Source organism: Argentina silus, assembly GCF_951799395.1.
Source record: "Argentina silus genome assembly, chromosome: Y".
NCBI classification, from domain to species: Eukaryota; Metazoa; Chordata; class Actinopteri; order Argentiniformes; family Argentinidae; genus Argentina; species Argentina silus.
The window spans coordinates 46,379,338-46,402,502 of NC_139654.1; the positions used below are offsets into that span (position 1 = coordinate 46,379,338).

Below are 23,165 nucleotides of genomic sequence, written 5' to 3' on the forward strand. Positions count from 1 at the left end.
GTAGCAGCAGAGCCCAGAGGCGAGGCGAGGCAAGGCAAGTTTATTTATATAGCACATTTCATACACAGAGGCAATTCAAAGTGCTTTACGTAAAATAGATAAAAAGGAAAGAGCATGAAAAAAAAATTAGAATAAAAACGCATAAAAGACATAAAAAAAGAATAAAAGTCACAGTGCATTTTAGGGTCACAGTGCAATTATTAGCGCCAATTTAGTTTCAATTTAAGGCAAAAGCGAAGCCCTTTTTTTTTTTAAGCCCATTTTTGAAAGTAGCCAGTGTTGGGGCTTATCCTAGATCTATGTGTAACATAATAACTGAGAGACCTGCAGCAGGGCAGGTCCTCATCACTGGCTGTCTGCTTTGAGCTGGTTGTCGTTGGACTCCTGGCAGCGGGACAGCAGCTTGAGTTTGATGGGCCGTATGGGCATCAGAGTGTTCTGTAGGTCCATCTCAATGGGGATCTGGTGAGAGATGACACACAGTTAAAGTTTTGTAGCGAACGGCGGGGCAGAGCAGCTTGCCTTAAGCGGGTATCGAACTCGCAACCTTCCGCTTACAAACCGGCCGCGCTAGCCACAACACCAAGAGAGTTAACTCCCTTGGCGGAGCTGCTAACGGGCCTTACACAGGGTCGTTACAGTATGAAGGAACGAGTAAAACAGATGTCAGCGTTACACTATGAATGTTACCTAATACAGTGTCACTGTTACGTTCGGGTAGCATTGCACTATAAATTCAAATAAACTCAAACTCCTGGACAACGTCTCTTGGGTCGACATACATTAAAATGGCCCTATGAAGTCTCGAGGGAGTTTTGCAGAAATACAAATAGCTTTTTTTTAAATCTCACACTTCCATCATTTAGTTACTAAATTTTAGTAGGTAGCCTATACTGAGGATGATTGGCGCCTAGTACTGAAAAATGCAATCTGGGAAATTAAATGGGGAGTACATACTCATGCAGTACGCAAGTACAGAATTGAAGTATGGGGGTTCAAACCCGGGTCTCCCATGTGGAAGACACAAACGCTACTATTAAGCCAAGAGGACATCCTCAAGGTCTGAGGGCGACACTTCAGTTTACATGTCTCAGGCAGGGCTACCTCATCACGCGAGTGTGATTCCAAAATCACCTCTGCTACATATAGAAACGCAACAAAGTCATAGGTACAAAATTATATTTACAATCATTGTATCATTATTTTGTCTCACCTCTGTCTCTTTGCAGACGGTGAAGTTGAACCTCTGTAGAATCTCCACCATCGCCAGTTTCAACAATACCAGAGCGAATCGCATCCCGATACAGTTCCGTGGGCCCAACCCGAACGGCATGTAGGTGTATGGGTCGATGCTCTCCTTGTTCTCCTTACTGAACCTACACACGGAGAGTTCAGAGGAGGAGGGGTTAAAGAACATATCAATTAAATCACAGTAATATGATGGTTATACATGGTTGAAGAAACCTGTTTGTGTTTGGTCGTCGCATTTAGGTTTGTTTTATGGTTGTTTGTGGAACACTGCTCTTATCGTTGCTGTTGTGATTGATATTGTGGTTGTGGTTAAGATGTGGCCCATTACCTCTCTGGTTTGAACTCCTCTGGGTCTTCCCACACATCGGGGTCACGGTGCAAGGTCCAGATGGGTAACATGACAACCATACCCTTGGGGATGGTGATGCCGCTGATCTCAACAGATTTCTTGGCGACTCTTTCAAGTCGATGGGGTACAACCTGAGAGACTCGTTGATCACGCTGTCTAGATAGTCCATCTGCATCAGAGCCTCGTACTGGATAGGAGCCTGAACAGGGATATTACACTCACATGAGCACTAGTGATTGGTCGTTCACGTAGCCGTAGCCCAGAACTAACTCTTTTTCGTCGCAAATCTGAAGAGCTGTTAGTTTTTTGTGTTCTTTTTTTGGGAAATGAACACAGTACTGTACTTATTCTAATCTGCATAGCCTAATTTCATGACACCCGCATACAGAACGCCATTACTTTCAATGTACGTGTGTAATAGAGACTTGCTTTTTTGTTGTACATGAATAAACAAAAAAATCGCTAAATAATGTTATCTTGATAGTTAGAAGAAAATACATTTAGATTCCACTGTGTAGAATAGATTCAACAATGTAAATGATAGATGTACACAAGGATCAATCAGAAGTCAAAATGCCACTAAACTGGGCTGCTTTTAGTGGATTGACTGCTTGGAATACTGAATGTGCTATAGTCTATTATTTCCTATCACAGTCGACAGACTACAAGAAAACTGTCAGGTGGTTCAAATGTGAATAACTTGGTATCCATTCCATTAACTGTGGCCGGGCAGCACCGAACAGCCCAGAGAACATTACCATGGTGCTTTTGAATATTAGGTCCCTATCTGGCAAAACCTTTATTGATCTTATCTCAGAGCGAAAGCTGCACTGTAATGTTTTTATCTGAAACCTGGCTAAACATGAATGCATGTCAGTCTATTAGAAGTGGGGAAAAAATATATTTTCGCTCTATTATTTATCTAGCCATGTCGCTGAGCAGATGAGAATTTCATGATGAATATGAATATGAATAGTACACCATCAACAGCTTCCTCTTGTGATAATGATTTAGTAACCAGCTTCAACACCAAACTAAGGGCAACTATCGACTCTGTAGCACCAGTCAAACTGAAAAAGGCTGTGGCCAAATTTAAAAGAATTTGCAGAAAGTCTGAGCGGACAAAAACTGCAGGTCCACCTTGATATTCTTCGAGAGCATCTTTCTGCTTTTAATAAGGCAATAAAAAAACGCCAAGACAGACGGGATCATTTCTCAAAATTGATAATGAATCATAACAACTCAAACAGTGCTCTTTTCAACGATTGACAGCCTTATAAATCCCGCCCACAAGACACCTGGTGATCTGCTCTCCACCTACATGTGAGGAATTTGCAACATACTTCTGAGATAAGAGAACCAATATTAGGTGAGGAGAAGATGTGTTTGATGACTTGTTACCCCACCTTCCACCACATGGAAGCACTATGAACTCTTTTGCAGTGGTCTTACAGAAATGCTCAGCAAAGTGGGGGTCTGTTCATCTGCACCTAAAACTACCATGGTGAAACCCCTCCTGAAGAAAAGTAACTTAGACTCTTCAGTCCTTAGCGATTTTAGGCCAATCTCCAACCTTCCCTTTTTAAGCAAAAAAATAATAATTCTTGAAAAAAAGGTGTTCAAACTGTTAAATAATCTCCTTCTTCCCAACTGTACCTTTGACATGTTCCAATCTGGCTTTTGTGCCAATCATAGCACTGAGATAGCACTATGTTGTTAAGTTATTAACTAGGTTCTTAATGACCTTAGAATTAATTAATTAATGCTGATGCCAAAATGCTCTTTGTCCTTGTCCTGGTCAAACTGTCTGCACACACACAGTAACACTAAGCACCAGGCAAAAAAACAAGGTGTTACCATTGTTGTGTATTGCACTTTCACAACATACATCAAATGAACACCGGAGTAAAGTTAACAAAAGTCTTTACTGGATTTTTCTATGAGCATGTTACATTACATTGGTTACTCTGCCGAAGGTCAACTGCTCTAGCTTACTGTATCAATGCGCCGCTCAGTACTACCTCAAAGGTACATGCGCATAACATAAAAGTAGTCCCATCAACTTTAACTATGAACATAACAACCATTGACTCAGATCTTAATTTTGAAACCCATATCAAGAATGTGACTAAAACATATTTGTATCACTTAAAGAAGAGTAAGTAAGTTTGCCGGAAATCTGCCATCGTGGAGAAATTCTGTCTGAAGTTGTCCAAACAACAACATCCTCCCTAATAATAATATATCCCCCCGAAATGAACTTGCAGTGTTGGACATTAGCTGTTGTGTTTCTGCATGCGCACACGATTGGGAGAGGCAGCCACCAGAGAAAGGTCAGTCTACTCCCCTAGAACACCCCTGGCACTCACAACATGTTTATATGCAAACCGAATGTCAGGTAGGACACTGCATTTTAAAAAGCGTGTTTTCCGAACCAAAACAGCGTTCGTAAATGAAATATTTATTCATAAGGGATTTATTATAAGGGATCTTGTTCCCTGATCGCTACCGATTAAAGATAGTCATTACAACCGTTAGGAAGCTTTTAGAAAGCTTGAATATTACATGGACCTTTACAGAACACAGCTGTAAAGGTGCAACCTTTCCTCTCCCAGGCTGACACTGAGAGACGAATGCATGCTTGTATTACTAGCAGCCTTGATTACTGTAACACTCTCCTGTCTGGTCGACCAAAGAAAGCTCTTGGCAAATGTTACAGAATGCAGCAGCACGAGTCAGATGGAGAGCACATATCATACAAGTCTCTGCACTGATAACCTGTTAGTTTTATAATTTATTTTAAGATAATTGAATTAGTTTAGAAATCACTCTATGGTCACGCACACCACTGCATGTCAGACATGCTTTTAAGGTATATACCCTGTAGATCCCTCAGGTCCTCAGGTACTGGCCTTTTAACTATTCTGAAGATTCCAACAACACCTATCTACTTCCTGTTTCAAATGAATAGCACTGGGCAGAAGTCTGCACAGGGATGCTACAGACACATTAGCATACTGCAAAATACTGTCACCTATCTAACCATCTGTTCCAAAGCAATAGTAATAGATACTGTAGGAGTCTGCAGTGCACAGGGGTTACACACTCATCAGTACCCTCTAAAATACTGTCACTATCATATTTCCTGTTCCACATGAATAGTACTATATAGGAGTCTGCAGAGGGGTTACCTTGTTGGGAAACACAGTGTCTATCTCCTCCTGCAGCTTGGTCATGATGTGAGGGCTGGTTGCCAGATTGTAGGCCAGGAAGGACAGAGAGCTACTGGTGGTCTCATAGAGTGTTTCCACAGTGTATGTCAGTCTAATCAATGAAATCGATAGCTTCATTTATTGAGCACAAAATGATTTAGACTGAAAGCTATATGGGGGCAGTTGTACCGACTGTGAGGAACAGTGGGCTGAAGATGTCAAACTTGAGCATTTTCTTGATGTTGGTCACAAAGGGGTCAGAGGGGTTGTGGAGGGAGTCGATGTCGACACTGAATGAAGTGCTGACGACCACATCCATACTGTATGGTCCAAAGAACCTGGAACACAACCACACAGTCTTTGACCACCAGAACCACAACCACAAAATTAAAGGGGGAGTTCACTGAAATTACAAATTCACCTTATCTTCTCGGAGAGAAATCCTCACTCTTTTAGTTCAATGGGCTCTTCGTTATCGGCCGTCTTCTTCAGATTGCTGACCAAATTACCAGAGTGCTGCTTCATGATCCCGAACATCTGAGTTGGGAAGGATACATGGAAAAATATGATGATTGATACATGGATTAATATGTGCAAAACATGGGTTAATATCATGTTTGAAACAGGAATTATTTTAATGTTTATATAGCCTGAGAATATACATTCATACAGGATACATTATGTATATAGTCAAGGAATAAGTGACTCCAAAGATGAACTATTATTCTATACTCTGTCATCTGACCACTGAACTTATCTAAGATAAGATTAAATATACTTTATTGTCCCGGATGGAAATTTGTCTTGGACAATTAAAGTTGCTGCTTCACACAACAACAAACAACAATGAATACACACTATACACATAGTACAAATCACATAAACACACACACACACACGTCAGAGTTGTTAGTCATTCATTTATTTGTGTTGTTGGAATGAATAAAAGAAGGAGAGGAGAGATGGGACTGTACCTCTTTGATCCGCCCACTGGTGAAGGAGGGAGACAGGACACTGCGGATCCGTCTCCATGTATCATCCTCAGCGATAAACACGGCGTCATACAGAGGCCCGTTGAGATAGAAATTCTAGAAAAATAACAATGATTATATACTGCAAAATTAACCGAATATTAATAATGCTATAATAACAATGATATTATCTATTTAATAAACCCTTATGTTTTTTTCCCCATACAACAACTTCAATTTAGCATTACCCTCCTGTTAGTGAAAAGGGAGTAGCATTCCTTGATGAGGATGGTTTTGATCATGGCTGTGTCCATGATACACAGGACGGGCTGACGGCCATCATAGATCCTACAGACCAGCAAAAACAAAGATAGTTAGATATACACTCACCCAACACTTTATTAGGAACACTATACTAATCCTGGGTAGAGCCTCCCTTTGCTCTCAAAACAGCCTCAATTCTTCGTGACATTGATTCCTTTGAGATTCTGGTCCATGATGACATGATTGCATCACGCAATTCCTGCACATTTTTCAGGTGCACTTTCAAGATGTGAATCTCCCGTTCTGCCACATCCAAAAGGTGTTCTATTGGATTCAGATCCGGTGACAAGGAAGGCCACTGAAGAACACTGAACTCATTGTCATGTTCATGAAACCAGTTTAAGACGACTTTTGCTTTGTGACATGGTGCATTATCATGCTGGAAGTAGCCATTAGAAGGTGGGTAAATTGTGGCCATGAAGGGATGCACATGGTCAGCAACAATACTTAAATAGGCTGTGGCATTCAAGCAAATATACCGTAGATAGAGACAGACAGACCCATCACAGATCCTGCACTCTTTGAAAAAGTGCTACCTAGAACCAAAAAGGGTTCTTCTTCCACTGTCCCTTTGAAGAAACCTTTTGGGTGCCATGTAGAACCCTTTCCACAGAAGGTTATACAGTACCGTGCGTAAGTAATGGGACAGTGAAGCATTTTTTCTTCTGTTTGGATTTGAAATAAAAACGTAGAGATTTTTATTTTTTATTTGATGTACATATTGGTTTATCATTCAGAAATTACAACACTTTTATGCATAATCCCCCTATTTCAGGCTACACAAAAGTGATAGGACAATTGGCTTGACAAGTGTGTTCGTCAGGTGTGTTCCGTCACATAATTTGTGCAGTCTGCTATTGATGTCTTGTCAACATGAGGACCAAAGAGATGTTATTGAAAGTCAGGGAAGCCATTATGATGCTGAAATATCAGAAAAAAAATAAACATAGTCAAAACCTTAAACCTACCAAAATCAACAGTTTGGAACTTCATTTCACTTCATTAAAAGGAAAGAAAGCACTGGTGAGCTCAGAAATTGCAAATTACTTAGTAGGCCAAGGAAGACTTCCAGTGGATAACCAAAGAATGCTCACCATAATTGAGAATCATTTATTTACATCTTGTCAGTCCAAGTACAAGTAAATGGCTCCAAACTCATTGGACGGCATTTCATCATACAGCAGGACAATGACCCAAAACATACTGCCATAGGAACTAGGGAATTTTTCAGGGCCAAAAAGTGGAAAGTTGTTGACTGGCCAAGTCAGTCTCCAGATTTAAATCCTATAGAACATGCATTTCATTTGCTCAAGAGGAGACTTAGGGCAAAACATCCTAAAAAAACAACAACAGTCACTGCAACATAGGTCTGGCAGAGCATTACCAGAGAAGATACCCAGCGGGGTCACAGTGGGTCACAGACTTTTGCACTTTTGCATACAAAGGATTGGGGACCAAATACTAAACATGAGTGCTTAATTTAGACATTTGATAATGCAAAAGAAGGAAAAATGCTTGGGCACCAAAATGGCTAGAGCCAGCCCTGATTAACAGAACCTTTATCGAGCGCACAACATCACATTAATGCCCATAGGAAGAATGAGAATAGAGTATCAACAAAATAACCAATTTAACACAATTTAAAACAACATACGTCTGTAAGTTTTAACCATACGTTAACGTGCGTCAAGGACAACGCGGGAGAATGATGCCCGTGATGGGCCTAACCCAAAACTCAAAGAATATCTCGCTGTCCCTCTCCTTAAATATCATTCCCAACAAAGGACAAGGTGTGAGATACATTACAATAGCAAAGGAATTGACAAATGGTGAAAGCTGAAAAATCTGAAACATAGTCAAAACCTTAGACTTGCCAAAATCAAGCACTGATGAGCTCAGCCATTGCAAATGGCTGAGGCTTCACTGCAAGATGCAAACCACTCGTTATTCTTAAAAAGGATAGTCAGGTTACAGTTTGCTAAGAAGTACCTAAAAAGCCTGCAGAGGTGTGGAAAAAAGTCTTGTGAACAGATAAGATGAATATTATCAGAGTGATTGCAAGAGGAAAGTTTGGAGAAAAAAGGATCTGCCCAAGGTTTACAGCATACCATCTCATCTGTGAAACATGGTGGAGGGGATGCTATGGTTTGGGCATGTATAGCTGCCACTAGAACTTGCTAACTTATCATAATTGATGATGTTACTGCTGACAGCAGCAGCAGAATGTATTCTGAAGTGTACAGAAATATCTTGTCTGGTCGAGTAAAAGCAATGCTTCCAAATTCATTGGATGGCGCTTCATCATACAGTAAGACAATGACCCAAAACATACTGCCATTGGAGCTAGGGAGATTTTCAGGGCGAAAAAGTGGAAAGTTCTTGACTGGCCATGTCAATGTTTGGATTTAAATCCTATTGAACATTCATTTCATTTTCTGATGGTAAGATTTTGGGCAAAAAGACCTCAAAAACTGAAGATGGCTGGCCTGGCAGAATATCACCAGAGAAGATACCCAGCACCTGGTGGGGTCAATGGGTCCCAGACGGTTATTGCATACAAAGTATTGTCGATCAAATACTAAATATGAGTGCATAATTTCAACCATGTATACCAATACTAGACAAAAGAAAAGAAAAGAATCTAGCAAAAGCAAACTATGTTCTGACAGGGTTTGACTCATCTAATACGACATCAGATCTGGATAGGTTCCTTGATTTCCTCTGAAAGGTGACATAGGCATGAAAACATGTACACAACATCAAGAAGAAACCATTGATTAAAGCCAAATCAATTGACAGAGGCATGGCAGAAAATGTGTGTTGTCTCTTTAAAAGAAATGTTAAAAATCTCTTTGTTTTCCCTGAATGAAACAAAGCACAGGTGTTTAAAAGGCCAGCCCTACCCCTGATTACAATGATCCACACATGGAGACAGCCAAAGCAACATAGATCAATAAGACATCGCACATGTCACACCAGAATGTGTGTTGGCAAGAGTGTGCCCTTATAGCCAGGATCCACTCACCACCTCTCTGGTCACATCTCCCTGATGTTGGTTATGAAGAACTTTATCAAACGTTTGGATTTGAAATTAAGCAATTACTACAAGGTTAAAGTAGAGATTCTCAGCTTTTATTTGATGGTATTTGTATACACATTGGTTTCACCATTTAGAAATTACCCCACTTTTTATGCATAATCCCCCTATTTCAGTGTACCCAAAAGTAACGGGACAGACTTATCAAATGTCCAAATGAAGCAGTCATGTTTAGTATTTAGTGGACAATCCACTAGTATTTAGTGGACAATCCACTAGTATTTAGTGGACAATCCACTAGTATTTAGTGGACAATAACTGCCTGAAGTCTGCAACCCACTAACCCCACCAGACGCTGGGCATCTTCTTTGGTGATGCTCTGCTAGGCCTGTACTGCAGCCATCTTTAGTTGTTGTTTGTTTTGAGGTCTTTTTGCCTAAATTCTTATCATTAGGGAAATGTAATGCATGTTCAATTGAATTTTAATCTGAAGATTGACTTGGCCAATCAAGATCTTTCCACTAGTTGCTATGGCAGTGTTTTGGGTCATTGTTTTATTGTATGGTGTGGCTCCATCCAATGCATTTGGAGGCATTTGCTTGCACTCAAGCAGACAAGATGTTTCTGTGCACTTCAGAATACATTCTGCTGCTGCCGTCAGCAGGTACAATCATCAATTAAGACAAGTTAGCAAGTTCTAATGGCAACTATACATGCCCACACCTAACACCCCCTGCACCATGTTTCACAGATGAGGTGGTATGCTGTAAATCTTGGGCAGATCCTTTTTTCTCCAAACTTTTGTCACTCTAGTCCATGATAATATTCATCTTATCTGTCCACAATACCTTTTACGAGACCTCTGCAGGCTTTTTAGGTACTCTTTTTTAGCAAACTGTGACCATCCTTTTTGATGATAACTAGTGGTTTTTGATGATAAATGTGTCTTCCTCTTAGTTATAAACAAACCAGAATTAAATGCATAGGTCTATGTATGGATGGATGGATGGATGTTCTCATTGGAACAGCTGGAAGACTTTCTCTGCATCCCCGAAAAAACACATGTACGCAAGCACGCACAAACACACACACGCACGCACGCACGCACGCACGCACGCACGCACGCACGCACACACACACACACACACACACACACACACACACACACACACAGGCATGTTTAAGTTATGCGTAGCCCATGTTTATTAGTTGACTTAGTTGTGGGGTTAGTTTAGATACAGTGCACGATGCAACAAACAGGTACAATATCAGCACACCTCAGCATTGCTACACCCACGTGCTACCACAGGGAACTGGTACCCGCATAGTTAGATATGGTGCTAGTCCCACACCAGAGAGAACTGGTATGTTCCAATTCATTATACGAGGTAACTAGCTAGTAAATTATTAATTACTAGAAAGTGCTCAGTAGTCCTAGGGCTACAAACACAAGCTGACCAACCCTCCTGCAAACAGGGTGCTAATATTTCTCAATATTACCTTGTCAAAGCTAGCCAAGGTTCTCAGCTGTCCGGAAACAACAAGTAACTTAGTTAGCCGTCCGTCCCAAGTGCTAGCTGTAGCCTACACATGTGACCTTGCAAGTTCTAATAATAACCTGAGGAATTATCGTCGAGCTGGGGTCCAACAATAACAAAGAATTGAGAGCTCACAGGTTAGCTTGCTAGCTCAGAGAGTTAACAGGTGCTCAGAAGATGAAAATCGTCGTTGAGCTGAACCGTAGGATTCTATCAGAGACAATCTAACGCCCCGTGAGAATCATAGGCTGAGGTGTAGCCAGCTACAACAACACAACTACAGTACACTTTTCAACCTAATGCCTCATGAGAATCATAGGCTGAGGTGTAGCCAGCTACAACAACACAACTACAGTACACTTTTCAACCTAACGCCTCATGAGAATCATAGGCTGAGGTGTAGCCTGCTACAACAACACAACTACAGTACACTTTTCAACCTAACGCCCCGTGAGAATCATAGGCTGAGGTGTACCCAGCTACAACAACACAACTACAGTACACTTCAGACAGTCAGAGAGTGAAGAGTGGAAAGGATGAAATGGTGCGCTTGTAGCATCCCTTTATTGGGACAGGTGATAGGCGTTGCTATCACTTGCAAGTGTGTACGAGGTGTGATTCTGTGAATCAAAATGTAAATACAGTGCTCTCTGAAAGTATTCAGACCCCTTCACTTTTTCCACATTTTGTGATGTTACAGCCTTTTTCCTCATCAATCTACACACAATACCCCATAATGACAAAGCAAAAACAGGTTTTTAGAAATTGTTGCTAATTTATTCAAAATAAAAAACTGAAATATCACCTTTACATAAATATTCAGACCCTTTACGTTTTTTGTTGAAGCACCTTTGTCATTATTGCGTATTGTGTGTAGATTAATGAGGAAAAAAAATAATTTCATCTATTTTTTAATAAGGCTGTAACATAACATAATACGGAAAAAGTGAAGGGGTCTGAATACTTTCAGAATGCACTGTATGTGCATGTTATAGTCCCATTGTGTGATTGGTGTGTGTTCTGTTTTCTGGCACAGGCCTTAACTGATCCAACAAGTTCACCAATCATCAATGGTGTGATATGAAGTTGATGGATTTTAATGTTACATGCTACACCAGTGCGTGTGTAAAGTGTTGACATTGCGCGGCTGCTGCAGCAGCAACGCAAAATGATTCTTGGAGTGCTTGGAAATGGTATCAATGCTTTTTGGACGCTTAAAAACATATTCAATTAGTTTCATAGTATGGTAAAGTAATAGAAACATAGATTACAGAAATACATACAATAGTGGTACCTGTATGAAAAACAAAGTGATTGTCCTCGTTTATATTTGGAGGTAGAGGACAAACCCCAACTCTAAGATATTCAGACTTGACAAGACTCTCAACATAAAACAATGTACAGAATCCATAAATTAGAAGTTCCTTGCAGAAACAGACTGGGAGGCTATTTCTTCTGCATCCACACGTGCAACTGGTCACGTTTCTGGTGTAAGAGTAAATACTGCCATCTAGGGTTTAGAGATGGTTAACAGGAAATGGATACATTATTTTACAGATGTACTTTAGGCCTACGTTTGAGTAATTTAGCAGAAGCTCTTATCCAGAGATACTTAAAATAAATAGCTACATTCATCTTCAGCTACATACATCACGGTCATCACAAGTAAGACTTTCTATAATAATAAATGCCACAAGCAGTCACAGTGGTAGAGAAAGGAAGTCAATTTAATTTAATGTTCAACTTAATTTATTGAACTTAAGACAACTATATAAATTGATTTGCTATGTATCCCTAAATAGCGGCCAATTGTGTTGAGGTTTCCAGGCTAACGGTGTCGGCATGTGCAGTCCCCTGTCTTATCTCTGCACCCCCACACGCTCTCAGCCAGGGCCACATCAACAAGGCTTTTGACAGAAAGGCTCGTCCCCTGGTTTGCCTGATTGTGTACCAGCTGAGCCATCAGAGGAGTCGCTCTCAACGAGAACATGAGGGTTGTGGCATATCTGGAGCCATCGTTCATCTGAAATTAAAAAAGTAACATCAGAGGGGAGTGCAAGGTGAGACAAGAATTGGACAAATTCAACTGAGAGTTGAAGGTCATGGACTAAATGCTATAGTAAAACTAGCAACAATCACCTTCATCTACTTAGTCTATAGGTTCTCTACCATCTCTCTAATCGTCACCATGCTCACCTTCTTCAATGTCTCCCTCTCCTGTTCTAGCTTCTCTTTTTCCAGACTCTGTTTCGCTCTTTCTTCAGCCACCATCACCAGGGCCTCTCTCCTCTTGATGGCCTCTATCTCTTTTTCCATCTGTTTCTTATCCTTTTTAAATGTCTCCTTCTCCTTCCACATCTTGAGCATTTCTCGCTCCACATCCTGCCCGTCTCTTTTGATTTTCATCCACTCCTTCTTTATTATTTGCAACTCTGCTCCGACCTTCTCTGTCTTTCTAAGCATCTCCATTGAGGTCTCCTTTTCCTGCTCTAGCTTCTCCTTTTCCTGGCTCAGTTTAAGTCTTTCTTCGGCCTCCATCACCAGGGCCTCTCTCCTCTTGACTGCCTCCATTTCTTTTTCCATCTGTTTCTTGGCCTTGAGAAATGTCTCCTTCTCCTTCCACATCCCAAGCATTTCTTGCTCCACCTTCTGCCCGTCTCTTTTGATTTTCATCCACTCCTTCTTTATCATTTGCAACTCTGCTCCGACCTTCTCTGTCTTTCTAAGCATCTCCTTTGAGGTCTCCTTCTCCTGCTCTTCCTTCTCTTTTTCCTTGCTCAGTTTAAGTCTTTCTTCGGCCTCCATCACCAGGGCCTCTCTCCTCTTGACTGCCACCATATTTTTCTCCATCTCTTTCTCCATCTGTTTCTTGGCCTTGAGAAATGTCTCCTTCTCCTTCCACATCCTGAGCATTTCTTGCTCCACCTTCTGTCCGTCTCTTTGGATTTTCACGCTCTCCTTCCTCATCATATTTAACTCTGCCTCTGCCTTCTCAGCCTTTCTAAGTATCTCCTTTGAGGACTCCTTCTCTTTCTCAATCTCCATCATGAGGATCTTGATCCCACTGTCCATCTCCTCCCTCTCCCTATTGAACTCATTCCTGTCCTCCTGCAGTCTTTCTGCCTTTCTGGCCAGGATCTCCTCCTCCCTCTGCCTAACTTTTTGGTCCCTTCTCTTTTGTTTCTCATATTCCTCTATCTTTTTCTCAAACTCTGCCTTCTCTGTCTTAATCCTCTCATGCTCCTTCCTGATATCCTCAATACTCATATATATTTTCACCTCCATTGTTTTTATGCACCTACAGTAGATAGAACACAAACAAAAATGATTGAAATAATCTCCACACACCCATACTATAATGCAACAGGAATGTCAGAAAGATTCCCCAAATGAGAAAGGGATAACAATCTTTGAGTTTGCCCTACTGAATCAGTCAACAAATACCAGTACACCGATTGGCAGCAAAGAAATGTTATTATCTATAATGTGTGTTCGGCTGGCGTCATAATGGGTTTGGAATGACTATCATGGTAATTCACTGCCTAACAACTCTTATCAGCGTTCGATGCAATGGTTCGAAGTGACTTGGTCCTGTCAGAGGCCTATGTTAGAGTCAGCAAAAGCTTCCAGTGTGGGTTGGCTGGCTATGTTTGTTGACACGCCTTGAAATATAGCCTACAATTGTGACCAACAGGTCAAATATCAGTGGCCATATAATGGGCACATTTTATTAACTGGAATCGGCCTGGTACAGGTAGGAGCCTATAGGCTAATAAGCAGAAGACCTCGGCAAAATTAAAATAGCCCTAATTCAATTCATGCATTTAGGTCTCTCATAATAATAATAAAAAATATATTTTATTTGGAATGTGTTTTTCATTTGTAGCCACAATTTCAAAGCCTGTGCAGTTGAGTGCAATAGACACACAAACAAAAACACAAACAAAACACTAACAACAACAAGAGGACAGGACCTAAAGGAAGGCCTTTCTAAAGATGTGAGTTTTTAGGCATATAGAAATATCCAACGCTGAATTCGACTTAATGGGAATATCATCTCCTAGTGACAGATATCTCTCAGTGACATTTTTACGCGTCCCTTGTCCAAATGCTGTAAAGGTAGTCGGCCTATGCCGTCTCAAGTATTTACAAATACAAGTGTTATAAAACTATACTATATGTCAACTATACTACATCTCTGGCCTACATTAGCCTACCTCAGTCAGTAGGCTGTGTATAAGCGCCGAATCTTCCGGTTATAATCTCTTTATATCTCACTCTGGTAATACTGATTGCACAGGTTCAGGTTGCGTCTTAGCTCGTTATGCCACTAAACTAAAAGTTCAAGAACTTTGTGTATTATTGCAGAACATTCTCAATTCTGTGTACATATCAACGTCATAATGATACCAATAGCAACGCATTTTGGGTGGAATCCTAACTCCAAATCCGCGCGCGTAAATCTTGCATTCATGTCAATGGGAAATTGATTCGATTTACACGCGGATCTCGAGTTAGGATTCCACTGCAATACACATTTAAGTTCATTTGAATTTATAGTGCATTTTACCCACAATATACGGCTTACACAAAAGTAGCCTACAAGACAAATACAACATTTGAAAAAACATATCGCATAGAATGAAATTTGGGGATATACAGGGTTTTTTTCTTTATAAAGTACATTACAAACATAAAGTCTCATAAAGTACATTACAAATACGAAACAATTATTAGTCCTATTTTTTATTAGTAATAATAATAAGTATTTTATATTTAATACAAAATAGATTAAATGGTGAAATTGGTGTGTATAAATATAATAAACTTGACTCATAATTCGTATAGTGCTGTTTTTGGAGTAATTACTAATTACTAGTAATTACTGGTGTGTGCGGACTGCGCTCCCTGTCCCGTCTTTCTGCTGTGGGGCAGCGGAGCACTCTGCCCCATCGTTGCGAGGGGAACAACGTGAGCGTGATTGGCGTAAGCAGGGAAAACCTCACGCAAATTATATTGGGTATGAATTCTGCCTAGCAACAGGTGGCGAAAAACTATTAAACGCTAATGTCGTTAACGTGGTCTGACATGACAGGAAATAATCACAAAGCAATTCAGTTCATCTACTGTACGTCTATCGCTAATGCTAGCTAGCTAAAGTTTTCACAATGAATCGTGTAGATTATTTGTTGACCATGCGGTTCAGTACATTGCCTTTGGAAGAGAAGTTGGAGATAAAACGTTTAGGGCCAACAGGAATGGTTTGACAAAAAGAGATGGCTAACCGCTACCACCTCGAAACATGCGCTGTTCTGTTTCCCATGTATGATTTTTGGTGGAGACTATTTGGGCATCGGCTGGATTCAAAGACATTATACATCTGTCAGAACAGAACAGACACCAGCGACTGAACGGCCTTGACATGCTTTCCATTGAAAATGCATTGATCCAGGGACAGATGGATTTCAACAGTAAAGTCATCGAGAGGTTTGCTGAAGCAACGAACCGCCGCGCTACTTTCCTATTCAAGTGTGCAGGTCTGTTTGGACATGTATGACAAATGGACAATGCGCCGTTCAATGTAGACTATATTGCTTTTGTTTTGTAGTCATTTTAAACGTTATACTGGCTGTGATATAAAGTGGAGGACTAAATGTTACGTATAGGCCTAATATCTAGACAGTTGATGGGCACACTTGTTACTTGTCGCTTTCAGAACCCTGGACTGGGCTCGGGCTGTATATTCATATAGTACCGTTAATTAGCCTAGCCTACTTTCCGTGATTTAATGTGACTTTTGTAGTGTGTTATAGCCTCTGCACTGATGCTATTTATTTCACATTTAAAATAATACAATTGATAAAACCTGATTAAACTTTCCTACAAGTTAACGATGTGCCGAATGCTTGTATTTTGATTAAACATGCAAGTTATTGAAGACACGTGTCTGTCTCATCTTTTTACTTTGTTGCAGTATAGGCGTTCTGTGTCGCGCTGAAGCGTATGAAGTGTATTCAGTTATGGGGTTTACTGTACATACTTTTTCTCTGCACTGTTCCTGCTGCAGAGGATGCGTAAACGATTTTCCCATGTTGTTTTTTGGTTGTGGCCTGTGTTTATACATTTAGGCTATTAGTTGTATCCTACTTTTCAGTTTTACAAGTCAAATCTTATGACAGATGAGATGGCACTTCAACCGATAAAATGCAGGTACATTTTGACTACTGCTGCACTACGATACCCATAGATAGACCCAATACATTGGTAACTGCACTACTTATACAGCTCATATACTGCTTATACTGTTCATACTGCATTCTATATTTATTCTGCTTATAATGTTACTGTTAATACATATATTGCTTATACTGCACTACTTATACTGCTCATATACTGCTTATACTGCACTACTTATACTGCTCATATATTGCTTATACTGCTCATATACTGCTTATACTGCACTACTTATACTGCTCATATACTGCTTATACTGCACTACTTATACTGCTCATATATTGCTTATACTGCTCTACCTGTATATATTGTTCACATTGCACTTTTCTGCTTTTTTGCACTTCTGGTTAGACGCTAACTGCATTTCGTTATCTTTGTACTTGTACTCTGCACAATGACAATAAAGTTGAATCTAATCTAACACCTATTTATTGTCATGTTTTGATGGCATGTTGTTCATTCTCATGTTATGATTTAGTTTGTGATTATACACACGTTTTTAGCGTGATGATAGAGACCCACTACCAGACAAGTACAAAACATACACAAGTCACATGCAAATCCCTGCACTGCAGACGACAGACAACAACTGTCTCTGTACAACGAGTCCTGGACCTCCACTAATAGACAGATACAAAGAGAGCAGCATACAGTAGCAGCAGAGCCCAGAGGCGAGGCGAGGCAAGGCAAGGCAAGGCAAGTTTATTTATATAGCACATTTCATACACAGAGGCAATTCAAAGTGCTTTACGTAAAATAGATAAAAAGGAAAGAGCATGAAAGAAAAATTAGAATAAAAACGCATAAAAGACATAAAAAAAGAATAAAAGTCACAGTGCATTTTAGGGTCACAGTGCAATTATTAGCGCCAATTTAGTTTCAATTTAAGGCAAAAGCGAAGCCCTTTTTTTTTAAGCCCATTTTTGAAAGTAGCCAGTGTTGGGGCTGATCCTAGATCTATGTGTAACATAATAACTGAGAGACCTGCAGCAGGGCAGGTCCTCATCACTGGCTGTCTGCTTTGAGCTGGTTGTCGTTGGACTCCTGGCAGCGGAACAGGTGAGAGTTGACACACAGTTAAAGTATGAAGGAACGAGTAAAACAGATGTCAGCGTTACACTATGAATGTTACCTAATACAGTGTCACTGTTACGTTCGGGTAGCATTGCACTATAAATTCAAATAAACTCAAACTCCTGGACAACCTCTCTTGGGTCGACATACATTAAAATGGCCCTATGAAGTCTCGAGGGAGTTTTGCAGAAATACAAATAGCTTTTTTTTTAAATCTCACACTTCCATCATTTAGTAGGTAGCCTATACTGAGGATGATTGGCGCCTAGTACTGAAAAATGCAATCTGGGAAATTAAATGGGGAGTACATACTCATGCAGTACGCAAGTACAGAATTGTAGTATGGGGGTTCAAACCCGGGTCTCCCATGTGGAAGACACAAACGCTACTATTAAGCCAAGAGGACATCCTCAAGGTCTGAGGGCGACACTTCAGTTTACATGTCTCAGGCAGGGCTACCTCATCACGAGAGTGTGATTCCAAAATCACCTCTGCTACATATAGAAACGCAACAAAGTCATAGGTACAAAATTATATTTACAATCATTGTATCATTATTTTGTCTCACATCTGTCTCTTTGCAGACGGTGAAGTTGAACCTCTGTAGAATCTCCACCATCGCCAGTTTCATCAATACCAGAGCGAATCGCACGGATACAGTTCCGTGGGCCCAACCCGAACAGCATGTAGGTGTATGGGTCGATGCTCTCCTTGTTCTCCTTACTGAACCTACACTCGGAGAGTTCAGAGGAGGAGGGGTTAAAGAACATATCAATTAAATCACAGTAATATGATGGTTATACATGGTTGAAGAAACCTGTTTGTGTTTGGTCGTCGCATTTAGGTTTGTTTTATGGTTGTTTGTGGAACACTGCTCTTATCGTTGCTGTTGTGATTGATATTGTGGTTGTGGTTAAGATGTGGCCCATTACCTCTCTGGTTTGAACTCCTCTGGGTCTTCCCACACATCGGGGTCACGGTGCAAGGTCCAGATGGGTATCATGACAACCATACCCTTGGGGATGGTGATGCCGCTGATCTCAACAGATTTCTTGGCGACTCTTTCAAGTCGATGGGGTACAACCTGAGAGACTCGTTGATCACGCTGTCTAGATAGTCCATCTGCATCAGAGCCTCGTACTGGATAGGAGCCTGCACAGGGATATTACACTCACATGAGCACTAGTGATTGGTCGTTCACGTAGCCGAAACCCAGAACTAACTATTTTTCGTTGCAAATCTGAAGAGCTGTTAGTTTTTTGTGTTCTTTTTTTGGGAAATGAACACAGTACTGTACTTATTCTAATCTGCATAGCCTAATTTCATGACACCCGCATACAGAACGCCATTACTTTCAATGTACGTGTGTAATAGTGTCTTGCTTTTTTGTTATACATGAATAAACAAAAAAATCGCTAAATAATGTTATCTTGATAGTTAGAAGAAAATACATTTAGATTCCACTGAACAATGTAAATGATAGATGTACACAAGGATCAATCAGAAGTCAAAATGCCACTAAACTGGGCTGCTTTTAGTGGATTGACTGCTTGGAATACTGAATGTGGTACAGTCTATTATTTCCTATCACAGTCGACAGACTACAAGAAAACTGTCAGGTGGTTCAAATGTGAATAACTTGGTATCCATTCCATTAACTGTGGCCGGGCAGCACCCAACAGCCCAGAGAACATTACCATGGTGCTTTTGAATATTAGGTCCCTATCTGGCAAAACCTTTATTGATCTTATCTCAGAGCGAAAGCTGCACTGTAATGTTTTTATCTGAAACCTGGCTAAACATGAATGCATGTCAGTCTATTAGAAGTGGGGAAAAATATATTTTCACTCTATTATTTATCTAGCCATGTCGCTGAGCAGATGAGAATTTCATGATGAATATGAATATGAATAGTACACCATCAACAGCTTCCTCCTGTGATAATGATTTAGCAACCAGCTTCAACACCAAACTAAGGGCAACTATCGACTCTGTAGCACCAGTCAAACTGAAAAAGGCTGTGGCCAAATTTAAAAGAATTTGCAGAAAGTCTGAGCGGACAAAAACTGCAGGTCCACCTTGATATTCTTCGAGAGCATCTTTCTGCTTTTAATAAGGCAATAAAAAAACACCAAGACAGACGGGATCATTTCTCAAAATTGATAATGAATCATAACAACTCAAACAGTGCTCTTTTCAACGATTGACAGCCTTATAAATCCCGCCCACAAGACACCTGGTGATCTGCTCTCCACCTACAAATGTGAGGAATTTGCAACATACTTCTGAGATAAGAGAAACAATATTAGGTGAGGAGGATCACTCAGGCAAGACCTGAAGATGTGTTTGATGACTTGTTACCCCACCTTCCACCACATGAAAGCACTATGAACTCTTTTGCAGTGGTCATACAGAAATGCTCAGCAAAGTGGGGGTCTGTTCATCTGCACCTAAAACTACCATGGTGAAACCCCTCCTGAAGAAAAGTAACTTAGACTCTTCAGTCCTTAGCGATTTTAGGCCAATCTCCAACCTTCCCTTTTTAAGCAAAAAAATAATAATTCTTGAAAAAAAGGTGTTCAAACTGTTAAATAATCTCCTTCTTCCCAACTGTACCTTTGACATGTTCCAATCTGGCTTTTGTGCCGATCATAGCACTGAGATAGCACTATGTTGTTAAGTTATTAACTAGGTTCTTAATGACCTTAGAATTAATTAATTAATGCTGATGCCAAAATGCTCTTTGTCCTTGTCCTGGTCAAACTGTCTGCACACTTAAAGACACTACTTACAGTAATACTAAGCACCAGGCAAAAAAACAAGGTGTTACCATTGACTCAGATCTTAATTTTGAAACCCATATCAAGAATGTGACTAAAACATATTTGTATCACTTAAAGAAGAGTAAGTAAGTTTGCCGGAAATCTGCCATCGTGGAGAAATTCTGTCTGAAGTTGTCCAAACAACAACATCCTCCCTAATAATAATATATCCCCCCGAAATGAACTTGCAGTGTTGGACATTAGCTGTTGTGTTTCTACATGCGCACACGATTGGGAGAGGCAGCCACCAGAGAAAGGTCAGTCTACTCCCCTAGAACACCCCTGGCACTCACAACATGTTTATATGCAAACCGAATGTCAGGTAGGACACTGCATTTTAAAAAGCGTGTTTTCCGAACCAAAACAGCGTTCGTAAATGAAATATTTATTCATAAGGGATTTATTATAAGGGATCTTGTTCCCTGATCGCTACCGATTAAAGATAGTCATTACAACCGTTAGGAAGCTTTTAGAAAGCTTGAATATTACATGGACCTTTACAGAACACAGCTGTAAAGGTGCAACCTTTCCTCTCGCAGGCTGACACTGAGAGACGAATGCATGCTTGTATTACTAGCAGCCTTGATTACTGTAACACTCTCCTGTCTGGTCGACCAAAGAAAGCTATTGGCAAATGATACAGAATGCAGCAGCACGAGTCAGATGGAGAGCACATATCACACAAGTCTCTGCACTGATTACCTGTTAGTTTTATAATTTATTTTAAGATAATTGTATTAGTTTAGAAATCACTCTATGGTCATGCACACCACTGCATGTCAGACATGCTTTTAAGGTATATACCCTGTAGATCCCTCAGGTTCTCAGGTACTAGCCTTTTAACTATTCTGAAGATTCCAACAACACCTATCTACTTCCTGTTTCAAATGAATAATACTGGGCAGAAGTCTGCACAGGGATGCTACAGACACATTAGCACACTGTAAAATACTGTCACCTATCTAACCATCTGTTCCAAAGCAATAGTAATAGATACTGTAGGAGTCTGCAGTGCACAGGGGTTACACACTCATCAGTACCCTCTAAAATACTGTCACTATCATATTTCCTGTTCCACATGAATAGTACTATATAGGAGTCTGCAGAGGGGTTACCTTGTTGGGAAACACAGTGTGTATCTCCTCCTGCAGCTTGGTCATGATGTGAGGGTTGGTTGCCAGATTGTAGGCCAGGAAGGACAGAGAGCTACTGGTGGTCTCATAGCCAGCAAAGATGAACATCATTGCCTGGGACAAGATCTCATGGTCACTCAATCCTATTATGATGGGAGAAATGGGGTGGTAGGTGTGAGAAAGGGACGAAGTAGAGTATTTCCACGGTGTGTTTGTAGGTATAGGTGTTTGAGGCAGGTACTGTATGTGTGTGTGTTAGATGCTAGTATACAGTGTGTGTGTGTGTGTGTGTGGATGTGTGTGTGTGTGTGTGTGTGTGTGTGTGTGTGTGTGTGTGTGTGTGTGTGTGTGTGTGTGTTTAAGGCAGGCACCTTTACTCTGCTCCTCTCCCTTTGAGTTGCTGTCTTTCTGCGAGTCTATCATCAGCTGCAGGAAATCTACCCGACTCTGGAAGCAGGCTTACGTCAGATCAAAATCACATGAGAACTACCAGATGCTACCAAATCTCTACAATTGTATTACACAATACTGGCTGAAGATCGTATATTTGATCAGTTATATTTACATACCTTCCTGGTGCTAGCCACGCGATTGGACTTGATCTTCTGAAAGACAGCGTAGAAGAAATCTGTGACCGAGGCAGGGAATAGGGATACCTCCATGTTTGCCATAACAGGACCCATGAAGGGGAAGAATGCTGGACGGACAGGAAATGCCACGGTTACAAACAGGAACAGGAAATACCATGATACGTGACTCCAATCCTATTCAATGCACAGCCCTGTCCAGAAACAACTCCTAGGCTCTATCCCTAGACACTTCTGTATCCAATCCACTCAGATCTCCAAGTGTCCAGCATTTAGGAACTAGAGGTTGGTTCTTGACAGGGCCCATGTGTTTGTCAAATGAGTAGAGCGCAAACCATTGGCAGTGTGTTAATATGTGCAAAACATATATTAACATCATGTTTGAAACAGGAATTATTTTAATGTTTATATAGCCTGAGAATATACATCCATACAGGATACATTATGTATATAGTCAAAGAATAAGTGACTCCAAAGATGAACTATTATTCTATACTCTGTTATCTGACCACTGAACTTATCGAAGATAAGATCAAATATACTTTATTGTCCTGGATGAAAATTTGTCTTGGATTAATTCATTAAAGTTGCTGCTTCACACAACAACAAACAACAATGAATACACACTATACA

General features: G+C 40.5%; 2 pseudogenes across 2 annotated transcripts in view; both read right to left on the reverse strand.

Moving 5' to 3' along the window:
- Positions 1-23,165, reverse strand: part of LOC310824155 (cytochrome P450 3A27-like) — a 413,808-nt pseudogene that overhangs the window by 387,370 nt on the left and 3,273 nt on the right. The window lies entirely within an intron of this gene.
- LOC310823682 (cytochrome P450 3A27-like) lies at positions 346-22,401 on the reverse strand (annotated as a pseudogene). The gene is made up of 5 exons: positions 22,317-22,401; positions 21,928-22,088; positions 18,923-19,142; positions 18,559-18,719; positions 346-462 (listed from the first exon to the last, which is right to left on the reverse strand). The product of its transcript is annotated as a cytochrome P450 3A27-like (transcript).